This window comes from Ornithodoros turicata, chromosome 7 (genome assembly GCF_037126465.1).
Source record: "Ornithodoros turicata isolate Travis chromosome 7, ASM3712646v1, whole genome shotgun sequence".
Lineage (NCBI taxonomy): Eukaryota > Metazoa > Arthropoda > Arachnida > Ixodida > Argasidae > Ornithodoros > Ornithodoros turicata.
The window spans coordinates 42625975-42639569 of record NC_088207.1 but is presented as its reverse complement, the minus strand read 5'-3'; the positions used below and the strand labels follow the sequence as shown (position 1 = coordinate 42639569).

The 13595-nt window shown below is 43.8% G+C and overlaps 1 protein-coding gene across 1 annotated transcript in view; it reads left to right on the top strand.

Annotated features, from left to right (window-relative positions):
• LOC135401141 (potassium voltage-gated channel subfamily KQT member 4-like) overlaps positions 1-13595 on the top strand; it is a 430735-nt gene that overhangs the window by 1090 nt on the left and 416050 nt on the right. The window lies entirely within an intron of this gene.

Below are 13595 nucleotides of genomic sequence, written 5' to 3'. Positions count from 1 at the left end.
CGTTGCGGTGCACTGAAGTTTCGTTGGGTTTCGAGGCTTGCGCAGAATTCTACATAGCTGCGCCACTAGTTTGGCGCTGCTACCGTATTCGCTACTTTTTTTGCAGTAACGGAGTTACGACCCCGCTACATTTTAAATTGGTAATGGAAGAAGTATTTCCGCTACAAATACAAAATGGCGAAAACAACAGGAATTAGCCGAGGCAGGCTACAGAAAGGCAGGCTTCAGAAGGCCCAAGTTCGAAACCACCACCCTTTTCCTGAGTTGATTGATTTCGTTGTTTGTGTGTGCGTATTGTTTGATTTCATAACGGCGAAGCAGAATTTTTCTTGTGGCTCCTCTTAGTTACTTGTTATTCAGACGAACTGATGTGACGATATTCCGCAATTTCGCCAACTAAGTGTCGAATTATTATGAATATAATTTGTGTTATTCTGCGCATTTTTAAACTCATTTGCGAAACGTGAACAGAAACATACTGCATAATATGGGCTACGAAGCTCTTTATAGTTTCCGTCACCCAATCAGTTGCAAAACTAGTGTGAGCGTGTTGAGAGCACATTTCAAACTGTGTTTCGCAACTAACAAATCGTCTTTTGGAACAGGAATATGAAAATATATCGGAAACGCCAACGCGATATCGCCATAGTCATTGCACTCCAAACGTACCGCCAACTTTGCTTTGTATTTGCGCAGCACGTGAAGCATTCTGGAAAGACATAATTGCTTTAGCTTACACAGGTTGCCGAACACGATCTAGTTATTTATTTTCTCATATTAAATACAGATGTAGGCGTGTGAGTCACACAAAATGAACAAATAATATTATTATCTGGGAATCGAAGTATGGCGAACATGCTTAACAAAATGCTCTTTGCACTCTTGCTTGGTGGCGGTAACACAGGCGATTAAATTTAATGCAATTGCTGTTTAGGGACAAGTTACACCATTTCTTTGTTTCTGCTAATGCTTTATTGTAACCTCACGCTGGTAGGCCCTTCCCGATGAACGCATACTGTAAGAATAAGCGTATTGAACGTAGTTTTTCGTATAGTCAAACGTTTTGTGTAAGAGAAGCCGTCGTGGGGCTGGAAGAATGGAAGCAGGGGGTAGCCACAACTCCTAATTCCTGTGAGACCTGTGGACCTATGGTGCATTATGCCAACAACACTCAGAAGGCTGTCGATTCTTCTTGGAGGCGTTAGACCCGGCGAAAGCATGAGGAAACATTATGCCATTCCTTTGATCTTTTTACCATCTGGTAGCGACTTATTGGTGACTCGATGAGTGGTCGCGTATGATGGCAGTTGCGCCAATATACGACAGGAAACACTGATCAATCCGTCGAGAGTAAGCAGACGGAAAAGTTTGAGATTGGGATTCGTGGATATCTCGAACAGATACTGTTATGGCACAAAAACCGTCTTGCGATCGAAACATTCTGACGGGAAAATAATTAGATGCACGTATGCGCTACACTCTAAGAAAAAGAGGCGTGAAAAGGTGGTAACTTCTACAGTTACCACCTAGGTCAACATACCGTCTGATTAAGGGTGTAAAAGGGTGGTAAAAGAAATTATAATATACCCAAATTGCTACAAAAAGGCGTACGGCACCCTCGCTCACCGAATCAGCAGCGGTAACCCTATCATTCGTAGGTAGCAGGTAGAACTTCGCAACCTTTTAGGCACAACACATGTGACAACTATGACCTCCTAAAAGGTGTAACTGCTCCACCCTGTTTTCTGAAGGTCAAGCTCAATGTGGAATAATATATACTGGTTGTAATTGTGGTATACTTTATGCTGCCTGCTGGCTGTGTGAGGGAACATGAACATTGCACATTGAAGATTGCACATTCGGCGACTCGATGCCTACGATAAGGTGTTGCTTAAGAGAAGGGTACGGTAGCGGAAACGTAGCTACATAGTATTTACGTTACTTTTATTCGATACAGGTCGCAGTATCGCGTAACTTTTTTTTCAAATTTGTAGCGGCGCTAGCATTGCGCTAAATGTTTGTGGAGTAGCGGGTAGCGGTATTTCGTTACTCCGTTTTGGTAGCGAGTACAACACTTGCACCTTGCTTCATTGCCTCGCGCTTACGTGTTACAGTTTCCGCGTCCAACGATCATAATAATAATACAACTTATAATAATAATCATCAGTAATGGTTGTTCGATCGCCTGATAAACAGACATGCAAAAAAAAAAAAAAAAAGAAAGCATGAGCTAAGACAAGCGAAACGTTTGACATTTTCTTGTTTTCACGTTGAGCAAACATTGCATTTTATTTGCAGTGTGGACTACAACCTGTCGAAATGTCTCGGTATTAAGAAAATGTGTGCAGCCTTCACATTACGTAGTCTTTTGAAAAACAAAGTTATCTTCAATACTCTCAACGTTTGTAGGCTCCAGTTGTGACGATAGTGATCTCATGTGCTGGTATACACTGTTAAAATAGAGCTTCACCACATAGCACCCTCCTAGCCAACCACCATTCCGAACGATATGATTCTGTGTGATGATTCGTTCAAAACAGGGGGAGGCGCCTATCTGAAACATGCATAATGTGTCCCAGATAGGCACCTCCCCCCATTTTCAGCAAATCAGGACACAGAATGATATCATTCGGAATGATCGTTGGCTAGGTGCGTGATATGTGGTGAAGTTCCGTTTTAACAGTGTAGAAAGTACTAGTCTGCAGGAGCTAACCACATATTCGCATTTCCTTCTTAATTAAGCGTCGAACCATCCTCCCTGTATGACATATTTGGAAGTTACGAAGTTCGAAGCCTAATGTACACACAGCATACGCGCATATGTAGCTGAACCACAGCGTAATGACATACCCCAATACACAGAAGGCGCAGCCAAACTGATGGCGTACTAACACGGCAGAGAAGAGCAAAGCAAGGAAGCAGATGTGGAAAGCTGTTGTTGAGACAAGTGGAGGAGTGCTGGCGTTCCGTACTATCAACCAGATGATAGATGTGGTGCAGGGTCATTAGTTGCATCTGAACTTTTCCGCCGCTGTTGGTTGCGTCTAATGGGACGGTGCCCGATTTGTTTCTTTTGTGTCAGCTTAAGAAATGGTCGCTCATATTTTGCCATATGTAGCATATTTGTCAGGACATAAAAAAAAAAAAAAAGATGACATACGGTGGTTGCATTATTATTATTTTGTTCACGTGTTAGGGCCGTCTTACACGTAACCACATCACAGGGATCCCGACACAGCCGGGTGTCACAGCCGGGACCCAAGTTTCGGGTCCATGCACCATATCACTATTCAAGTGGTGTGTAATACCCCACACGGCAAACTTAACGCATTAAACGGAATGGCAGTAACTTAACCTTCCACGGCTTCCACGTTGGTGGTGCCAATTTTCTCAATTTTTTTCTGTTTCATTCACTCACTCACTCACTGCTAACCAACCATAATCTCGAATGACATTGTTCTCTCCCCCGATTTGTTGAAAATAGGAGGCGTACGCCTTTTTTGTGACAATTATGCAGGACATAATTGTAACAGAAAAGGCGTACGCCTCCTGTTTTCAACAAATCAGGGGAGAGAGCGCTGTCATTCGAGATGATGGATGATTAGGAGGTGAAGTTACTGCCATTCCGTTTAATGCATTAAGTTTCCCTTGTAGCTATAGTGAGGCTTGCCGTGAGTGCGCTGTTTCATACACGTAACGTACTGTCACAAAGTTTTTAGTCTATCCGCTCCTTATTTAGGGTCTAATCTGACTAGGGCGAAGATGCAGATAACGATGGTAAATAATAAGGAGCAGGATGAGGAGACCTGGGACGAGGCCCTGGCCATTTATGATACTTCTTCACCTATACCTGAGTTTCCAATACGTGCGACGCATTTTAAGTCTTCTGTCTTCTGTGATTCGGACAAGGTTCATGATTGCCCGTCGTACTTCACTCCTTGTGACAGCAGAGAAGAGAATATGATGTGCTCGACTGTTTCGGTTTCGTTATCTTATGCAGAAGTGGCTTGGTGAGTGCGGCTCTCATATTCATTTCTACAGAGACAATTAAAACGCGGGACGTCTTTTAATTTTTTTAAAACATGTCTTGTACCTTGTGTGTTCTGATGGAAATATTGAAGTACGTACTACGAAGACGACGTAACTTCGTGGGCTGCCTATTTCGTTTGCTTTGTGCCTTGCTGCCAATTAATTTATCAGCCTTCTCGTTTCTTCCTATCTCGAGGTGGAACGGTATCTATTGCAAGACCACTGTTTTTCTCCGAGCTTTCCGTTATTATAAAATACTCTCCTTATGCAACAGACCTGGATATACTACTGTTGATGGCTCGGTTGTTGTCGACGATATGGGAAATCTTGAAATAGAATGGTCCTTCCATTCCATTCGGCATTATCATGAGACATAGAAAAAGCGCATGCTGCCACTTTTCTGCTGCTCAACCTCCGATTCATCTGTGAGGACTGGATGCGATGCCTTATTTGCGATCCCAAATCAGTGCTTCTGCTGTATTCTTGGCTATAAGTGACATTATATTTTCGTTGCTTGCGAACTGAGTCGATGTGTAACTGATAAAGTGATATAGACGCGGACTAACTGGTGGAAAAATTCCGTACGGAATAAACCTGTGCGTCTATAGGCACACGAAAAAACGGCACCATATAGACAACAGAGTCGTCTGTATTGTGCCGTTCGTTTTATTCAGTATGATTAGATGTGTACGCATTGGGCACATCACATGAGACATTGACGCATGAATTTTATCAGCACAGTTTGCGGTTTCACCCAGCTCTACTACTGGGCGATAAGCCACTATTGCCATTTCTAAGAATTTATAACTTTCTGAGAGACGTTGGCTGTCTATCTTGGATCTAGTTTAATATGCATATTTTCATCACATCATATCTTTGTTTATATCTCAATTTACTAAGTATATTCGTTTTAGTGTAATCATCTGATTCTTTTAACTAGTCACAATCCTACCATGGTTTTGGCGCACCCTGAGTTGCCTTATGCGTCACTAAAATTGAATCATCATCATCATCAGCATCATATCATCATTGACGCTGGGCATTTGAATTATTTGACGAGAGAAAGCTAAGAGGAAGTCCCTCGATAAATGCTCGGCCAACGAAGTTTCGTGTTCCAGCGGCGCTCATGAGTGCTTTCAATGACACACTTGCTAGTAAACGCGTTACGTCGTTGCGGAACGCGTAGGTCAGTTATTACGAAAACACCAACACAGCAAGTTCTCAACAGCTGTTATGGCTCGTACATGAGTTAGTAATGAGAAACTTAGAGCCAGTCAACTGTCTCATTGATCTATTTGTTGTTGTTGTTGCTCATTGTAGGCCTCCGCCCTTTCTTGCGTTTTTCCAGAACGAATTTTGTCCGCGATGAGTTATATTCGATAGTTTCCATTACGACACGACCCTATAATCCTTAGAATCCTGAGCAACATAAAGATTGCAGTAACGTTTTTGAACGCAGACGCGGACGAATCACACTTTGCGGCGCAGAACCAACCCGCCGGTCAAGTCATATGTCGCTGCATCACGAAGTCTGCCGGCTGATCAATAATATTTTGTCGTGGTTTTGTGCTCGAGGAGGAAATCATTCGAATTATGGATGAAGCAATTCCGTACGGGAAAGTTGTTGTGCGAGGTTGGGAGCTCGATCTGCTGATTGCTATACTGTATGTCGCGCCGCGCAGAGGAAAGCCTTTTTGACCAATAAAAATCGTTTGTTCCACGTGTACAATTCAATAAGTCTGTGCGAGTGCGGGCGGCGCGTGGACAAGCTATAGGTCCGAATGAGTGAGAATCGGCGAATGCATCAATGTCACAAAAAGGCGTACACCTCCCCCCTTTTTCAGCAAATCAATGGAGAGAACGATGTCAAGTTCGATTGTCTAGGACCGTGTTATGAGGTGAAATTCGATAATAATTTATAATAATTCGTGGCTTTGCGTTGCGAGAAAACTATGATCACGAATTACGCCACGATGAGCGATCTGCGGATTGATTTATTGCCCACCTGAGGGTCCCTTAGCGTGCACCGAAATCGCGGCACACGGCAAAGCGCGTGTTTAGCGTCCCCTCGCGGAAGACTGCGTGCTTAACCAACTTGCACCCTGCCATCAAGTTGCTGGCATCCTCGGCCGGGTTCGAACCCGCCACCTCGGGGTTAGCTGAAGGTGAAGTTAGGTGAAGTTCGAGCGCAGCATTTTAGTTAGCTTCGCTAGAGACTGGATGGATGAACAAGAAAGATAGCGCGCACATTCTACTACATACCGTGCGGTAGCGAAATTGATATAGGCTAATTAGTAGAGTTAGTAGAGATTATAATGAAAATTGATTATATGTTTATTTACGTAGAATTGAATTGAATTGGATTGCGAGAAAGGAGCAAAAGGGAGAACCTGAACGCTTCGCTCGACGAGTTCTGTTGCCCGCAGACCGAACCCCCTTCCCGCCTCCCATCTAAAAAGAAAGAAAGCTACAAATCTAACCTAGTGCGGCATCTCCCCCACATCACGACTGGCCGAACTGTTGCAAGTGCAACAAAACGCGACGGCGGAAAGTAAAATATGGAAGGCAGAACGAGGAGCCCGATAAGACCTTGCATATGTCCTGCATAGAAGGAACAAAAAAGAAAAGAAAAAAGAACGTCTCCATATGGCACAGCTCTCTATAAAGTCTACAAGTGCTGGAATTCCCGCATCTCTCCTCTTGGATCCACAAATGCTTGGTTTCAGAATATCGAAATTTCTTGTCCAAACTATCGAGGAAGATGTAAATTTAGGTTACGTTTCAAGATTACATAATGTTTCATTGCTATATGTTGGTTAATTACTGCAAAGTCCCGGTAGGTAATGGACATTGACGTCAGACGGTCAGAGTGATTCTCAAGTTTTCACTGAAACTCGTCATGAATATCACAGTACGAGGTATTTAATCTTGAGAGGCCCACACTGTAAGAAATCCCCAAGTCCCAATACACGTCGAGCTGCAGCTTAGGGTTGAGCACAAGCTCTATCGTATCTGCCCACTGCGGGGATGCCCATCTCCCGAGTAGAGGGCCGTAAGTAATTCTGTTCGACCGTTACTCCAAGTGCTAGCACGTTCGAAATACTTAGCGGTGCAGTCGGTATATTGTTCATGTGAACAAAGTTGTGCGTATAACTCGTTATAAGTAACTCGTTTCCCGGTACCCAGTTACTTTTTTTGGTAACGAAGTAACGACTTGGTTACTTTGCCGAAAATTGTAACTAAGAACGTATTCAGTTACAAAAACTGTAACTCGTTACCCACGTAACTCGTTTTTTTCATCGTTTGCACTCGAGATGGACGACATTGTCAATTAGTATGTGGAAATTCCGTAGGCTTCCATCACGTGGTGACCTGACCTGGATCTTCAGGTCTTTTGCCCGGTCGTGTCATTGACCATGTAAAGCATTCTCGGAAAAAAGATCCTGGGATTCTTTGCGTTATCTCACAGCTGCTGCACATGAACTCGACTAAACTCGGATGCTGAGATGGCACTGCGCGTCCGTGGAGCGATTCTTCAGTCTTGCCACAGAGGTTCTCACAAGGAAACGCACCAAAATAACTGGTGATCATTTCGAGTACCAGCTATCGTTGAAAGCGAATTTCACGTAAATTGTCTGACCACATGAAACGCATGCCAATTTTGATACCATGATCAAGTAAAAGTAACTCAAGTAAAGTAAGTAGTTGGGTGACGGGAACGCGTTCCGTTTTGGTACTTTGGTAACCCGTTACATATTTCGTTCATTTTTTTTTCTTCCGGTAACGTCTACAAGTCTGCATATGAACCACAAAATGTCAGTATAGTTGCACACTCCTTTGTTGGTAGCTCCTCCATGAATGTGGCTACATAGAAAGCGGACACGTAACCCGTTACCAATACACCAACGCTGACGGATGTGGAAGCCGAGGAGAGCATTTCGGGCTGCTTTTTCTATTGTCCTTCTCGGTATCATCCCACACATGCTGTTTCTTTTGTCAGATGCACGGAGAGGCATCGCACTATCTTTAGCCGGCTTTCATTGACACGGGACGAGGAAAGGGCGCACCTGGGTCCATATCTTGCTAACAGGAAAACTCTTGGAGCTGATGAATATGACTTCGAACAGGATCTATGGCTGAAGCATCATACTTTTTATGACAAATACAGCTACGAGTGAGGGGCTTACGGAAGAGAGACTGAGCTTATAGGGTCCCGGATTGGTTCGTTGCGGGGGAAAAAAATTATAAAGACGTTACGGAACTCAATCAGTCACTTAAGCCATGTATTTATGCGATTGAGCCGGAGTAGTTGCGAAATTGGACGTTTCCTTCGCATCACACAGCCGAGCTTCCGATCCACTCTTTTCCCTTGGTCTGGAATGGAAGATCTATATAGCGTGAGCATTTAGTATACAGGGTGCCTGCTACTTAACTGCACTGGTTTCTCCCCAAACCAGGTTAGCAGGCTTAATTTGACCTCTGAACTTTGCGGAAAAATAACTCGATCACTTTATTTATGTGCTCCATATCATCTGTCCGCAAGAAGAAACATAAACACTAAACTGGCTGTAATGGTGTTAATGGGCGCGCAGTTAATGGAAGGTTACTTCTCGTTGACGTGTACATGAAGAGGGAAATAAAGTACGCGGAAGCATTATGAATGGAAAAGCGGATCCTAATATGTGATAATACGAGCATGCCAGTAGCTTTTGTGGGACATTCTTAATATAATTCATACGTTTGTAAATATGCGGACGACCGCAGCTTGCTAAGCATCGCAATTATCTCAGCAAGGCGGACGTTCTCTACGATGGATTTCGTAGCTGGACGACTGTTTCCTGAACGGTGACTTCCTGTCGAGCGACTTAAGGCTCCCCTGTAATGCCATTTCGATGTTCAAAAGCACCGACCCGACTTTTCGCGGTGTTTTTCTTTGTCACATACTGTTACTTTTTTTTTTTTTTTGCGCGAAGCAAGAATTCTCTGTTGCTTCACCAATTCCACACGAATGTTATCCTTTTTAAAAGTAGGGAGTGCACGCACGATACATGAGCACCTTCTTATAAGGCTTTACGGCTGCAGAGAGAGTGAGAGAGAGAGAGGGAGAAGGACTGTCGTGCCTGTGTGCGAATAGGGGTAAGACGGCTGCCAGTCAAATGTGGCAGAGGAAAGTTCGATATACGCGGCAGTTCGATATAAGTCGAAGTCCCACAGAAACAGAGACATTATAGTCTCGGAAACGCGTAGAAGCACCGAGGGAGTACTTAGAAAAGTATTCAAGCTTGGAAAGAAATTTTGGTGATAAGCGCCTTGGCCTAGCCTTTGAATTGAGGTGCCAAAGGAAAAAAAGAAAAGAAAGAAGAAGAAGGAGGAGAAAAAAAAAAAGAAACTACATGAGCTGGTTCTTCATACGGTCTTCTGCCGGCCCCTTCACAATAAGCGGCTGGCAGTACATTCGAATAATCCGGTTCGAAACGCATGCGTTTCGGCAAGGGCTGCGCAAAGCTTCGAATAAAGCGATGGAAGAAAGCGGTTTATAACGAGGTCTTATTGTTTAGTGAACATAATGAAGACGGGGCTAACTACTTGACGAAAATGGGATAGGGAAAGATACATGCTTTTAGAAACTTTAGCATCTCAGGAGGTGTCGATGAAATATCTCTGCAGAGAAACACGTAAAAGTCCTGTGCCGAGGATTTTTCTCTTGGTGTCATACGTCCATCGCAGTACATGTTGTGAGGTTGTGTGTGGCTGTTGTGTAGCTCTGTTTGCTTTCATTTCAACTCGGACAAAATGGTTGCGCCTAAAGGTGCATTGAAGAGATATTTTCACTATGGCGTTTTATCGCTCACAACATAGAGGCCACGCGACTGTGTATTTCTGTTGCTCAATATCCCGTATGCGCGATGCAAGGGCAATAAAACGTTCGCAGATTTTTCACGCTGAATTCCTCTCTTTCGCGGATGCGGCTCATGGTTCATGACGTTGGTTGTAGCCAGTCGCAGCCCGCAGGACCTACATTCTTGGCATACATTTTCATGTGGAGCATGCAATCACGTGACGCGGTTTCCCAGCTCCTGCTATAGGATATATAATAATGTTTTTTTTTTTTTTTTTTTTTTTAACGGAGCGGTTGTTTTCAGAGATCCATTCACAAATTGCACTGTGCACCATGTAGGATGTGTCCTAGATGATTTCTTGTTAAAAACAACTTTTTTTTTTGTGAGATGATGAATGGGGAGTGATTTCTTGTTAATGTTGTGGTTATTGTGTTAGGATTGTGCATGATATGAGCGTAAAAGAAATTATCTTGTTGGGCATAACTTCAGCCTGAAGAAATTGGCAGTCCCTATAGGCTGAGATGACGATTAGGCGTGGTTACTTTTCTGACATATTAAGGTTATGATTACTATGACCTGGAGTATCGAATGCGCCATTTCTAGGTTGATCTCGACCGTAAACTGACTACCGTGTGCGACACCCGTCAGGTTTTCAATTACTCAGTTTTTTTAGAAGCACTCGCTTGTTCCAGATGCTTTAGTCGCGCTCGTATTGCTCTGCTCTATTACATGTCAGGTTTATCTTTTCATATATGTTATGTGGTTATGATATTATGATTTCTGGTGACTCTCAGTGCTCCCTTTACGATCGTTTTTCTTGTTTATTGCATATTCACGTTGTAAGACTTCACTCCAGGCACTATTAACTACGGTAATCACTAGTGATATATAATATGCAATGTAGGTAGCATGCAGGGGCGCTGTTCGGGGGAGGGGGGGGAGGGCAATTGCCGCCCACTGGCTTCAGCAAGTAAACATTGCCGTTGCAACACAATCACAAATTATGATTCCTTTTTTTTTCTCTACGTTCCAGAAACGTAGGGTTTCTGAGCCAAGACAATAGTGAGTTTTAGTATATCGTACGCTGTCGCGTTTGCGTACGTAACCTGCGCGTGCGCAGAACCACCAACGCTATCCGATACGCACGCAAAGGTGATAGCGTACGATGTACTAAAACTCTCTAATGTAGCTGCGGGCGCAGTCGACGCGCAGAATTGGATGCAGATCCCGTACCGCGACCTACCCCCACCCCAACGTTCTGTCCTGTCGCCCCCCCCCCCCCTGGAAAAAATCCTGGCGGCGCCCATGGTAGCATATGCTACCCTATGCCGGATCCCCCTCCCTCCAGAAAGATCCTGGTTCCTCCCCTGGGCATAACTGAAGTGTATAGCAGTTGTCGGCAGCCACGTTGTGCGTGTTTGTGTGTGCTTCGTCTACACATTCTTGCTGTTGCTTGTATACGATGTTGCAGAACAGAAATGTGCGTACATGGCCCTCGAAGCCTTCACACAGATAACGATAGGTCCGATTAGCACAGTGGGCGCACCTGGAGTTTTATCGCTTGCATGTTCACAACTTGATAGCTGACATGACGTGTACAAGCGAAGCCGCGTATAATAGAGGTTCGCGAAATCGTTGCGTATTACGCAGGAACGATATTGACAACGGCCAATTATCGGGACATCTTTGCCCTGTGCGCTATTTAAAATGTACGATGGACTTTGTCAATATTGCCTGGTCACTCCGTGCCCTTAATTCCCGGTAGCCAATAAGATGAGCTATTCCTGACTTATGATCGATACTCGCGGTGACATGCAATTCAAAGACAATGTCCTGTTCAGAGGACCCGCTCTGGAAAAGAGATTGGTCGTGTTCGTGAAGACTAATTATTAAGAAGAATTCGGTCGCCAAAGAGGTAAAATACTGGTAAACACGCACTTAGATTGATCTGATTATCAAAGGTAAAGAAACAAATCAGTGTCTCTCAGCAGCAATCTAGGCAGCGGCCGCGAAACTTGATGCGTTTCAACTCGGTGTTAGGGCTATACTATAGTGTTTGCCGCTACCAAATTCTCTACTTTCTTCAGTATAGCAGTGCGCGCGATCCAGCGATCCAACCATATTTGAAATTGATAGCGTAAGCGTTATCTTCGTTAAAAATTCCGGTAACGGCGATTTTATTTGCGGTCGTCATCATTAAAGCATGTGGAATAGTGTTAAAAAAAAAGTCAGCCCATGTGCTTGCACAGGTTCGGACTGTTTACGAGAACGAAACCGAAACAGAAAAATAGGCAGAGGGAATACGCGTCGTAAAAGCCAGCCAATAGCACGACTCGGCGCGGAGGCTGCGTTGTGTTTGTCCACTTGTGTACGTTGGCCTCGGCTTTCTTGTTGTCAGGCCATTGGTTAGTCGTATAGGGAAACCATGCCATTATTGTGTAATCAGTAGCGCACCTGACCAGTAGAGAGGGGGGGGGGGAGGGAAAGGTTAGCCAGCGCTACGGCGGCTAGCTATTCCCAGCAAGAAAAAAAAAAAAACAACACAAAAAACAACAACAAAAACAAAAACCAAACACGGAATTGGTCACAGTTCACAGTAGAGAGGAAAATCCAGCAATTCTTTGACAGTACGCAGCGCAGAGGGAAAAGGTTGGGGATTGAGAGTAGGGATGTCAACGAATTTGTCGAGATTCGAAGAAATTCGTGACATTCGAACTCTTACCCGGAAAATCTGAAAAAAAAAAGGAAAGAAAAAAGAAACTTGCAGTGGGTCGATTTTATTGCGCATTGCGCACCTAGATCCATCCCTGAAGCTGAAGCACATGTTTTATGACCGGTGACGTATTGGTGTTGTGTTTCGATTATGACGATGCAGGTCTTGCTGCGCAATACGTATTTATTTGAGCTAGTGATGGCCAGATGGAAGCCTCGGAAAATATCTACCTATTATGGGCGCCCCTAGGGAACACTGCTGGTGTGGCGGAAAGACGACGCTGCACAAACAAACATTTCTATTTTCTTGTGCGTCGTGTCTACTTTAAATGATGAAAGCTATGTCAGCAACAGTATTTTTATCTTGTTTAACATAAAGGACAAGTCTACGAACCTTTGCGAACCCCGCAAACTATAGGGATTCGAAAGTTCTTCGAACGTCGCGGACAACCGAGTTCAATTCGGAATCTCGGAATAGCGAAATATGCGTGGCAACATTGTTTTAGAGCTGCGAATATATTCCGAGCAGAGTACTCTTGCAGAGGAACAGTCTTCGGATTCAAATACTTATTATGTTAAAAAGTATTGCATGCATGTACATGTATTGGTACATTTATGCATGTAATATATGTACCAATGCGCGGTATGTATTATGTTCTGTACAGAAAGTAGTAGAACAACATGAAATTGCATATCTTGAACGCAAATTGTGGTGTATTTTATTCTGAATGCTTGCTATTTGAAGGAACATAAATATTAGACCGTCTTTAGATACACTGGGTAACGAGATTGGCTGAAAGACGAGGGTACAGTACAGGCAAAATAGCGAAAAATTATTTGCATTACTTTTACCTTTCACTTATTGAGTACCGCAGTGCTTATGTAGCTGCCTTGTATGCCTTGTACCAAGGATACGCATGCGTGTACTGCTAAATTCGTCTTTTACTTATTTATTAATACCCTCAAGGCAGTGCACCACAGAAGGGAGTGAGTTATAACAATTAAAAGTTCAAC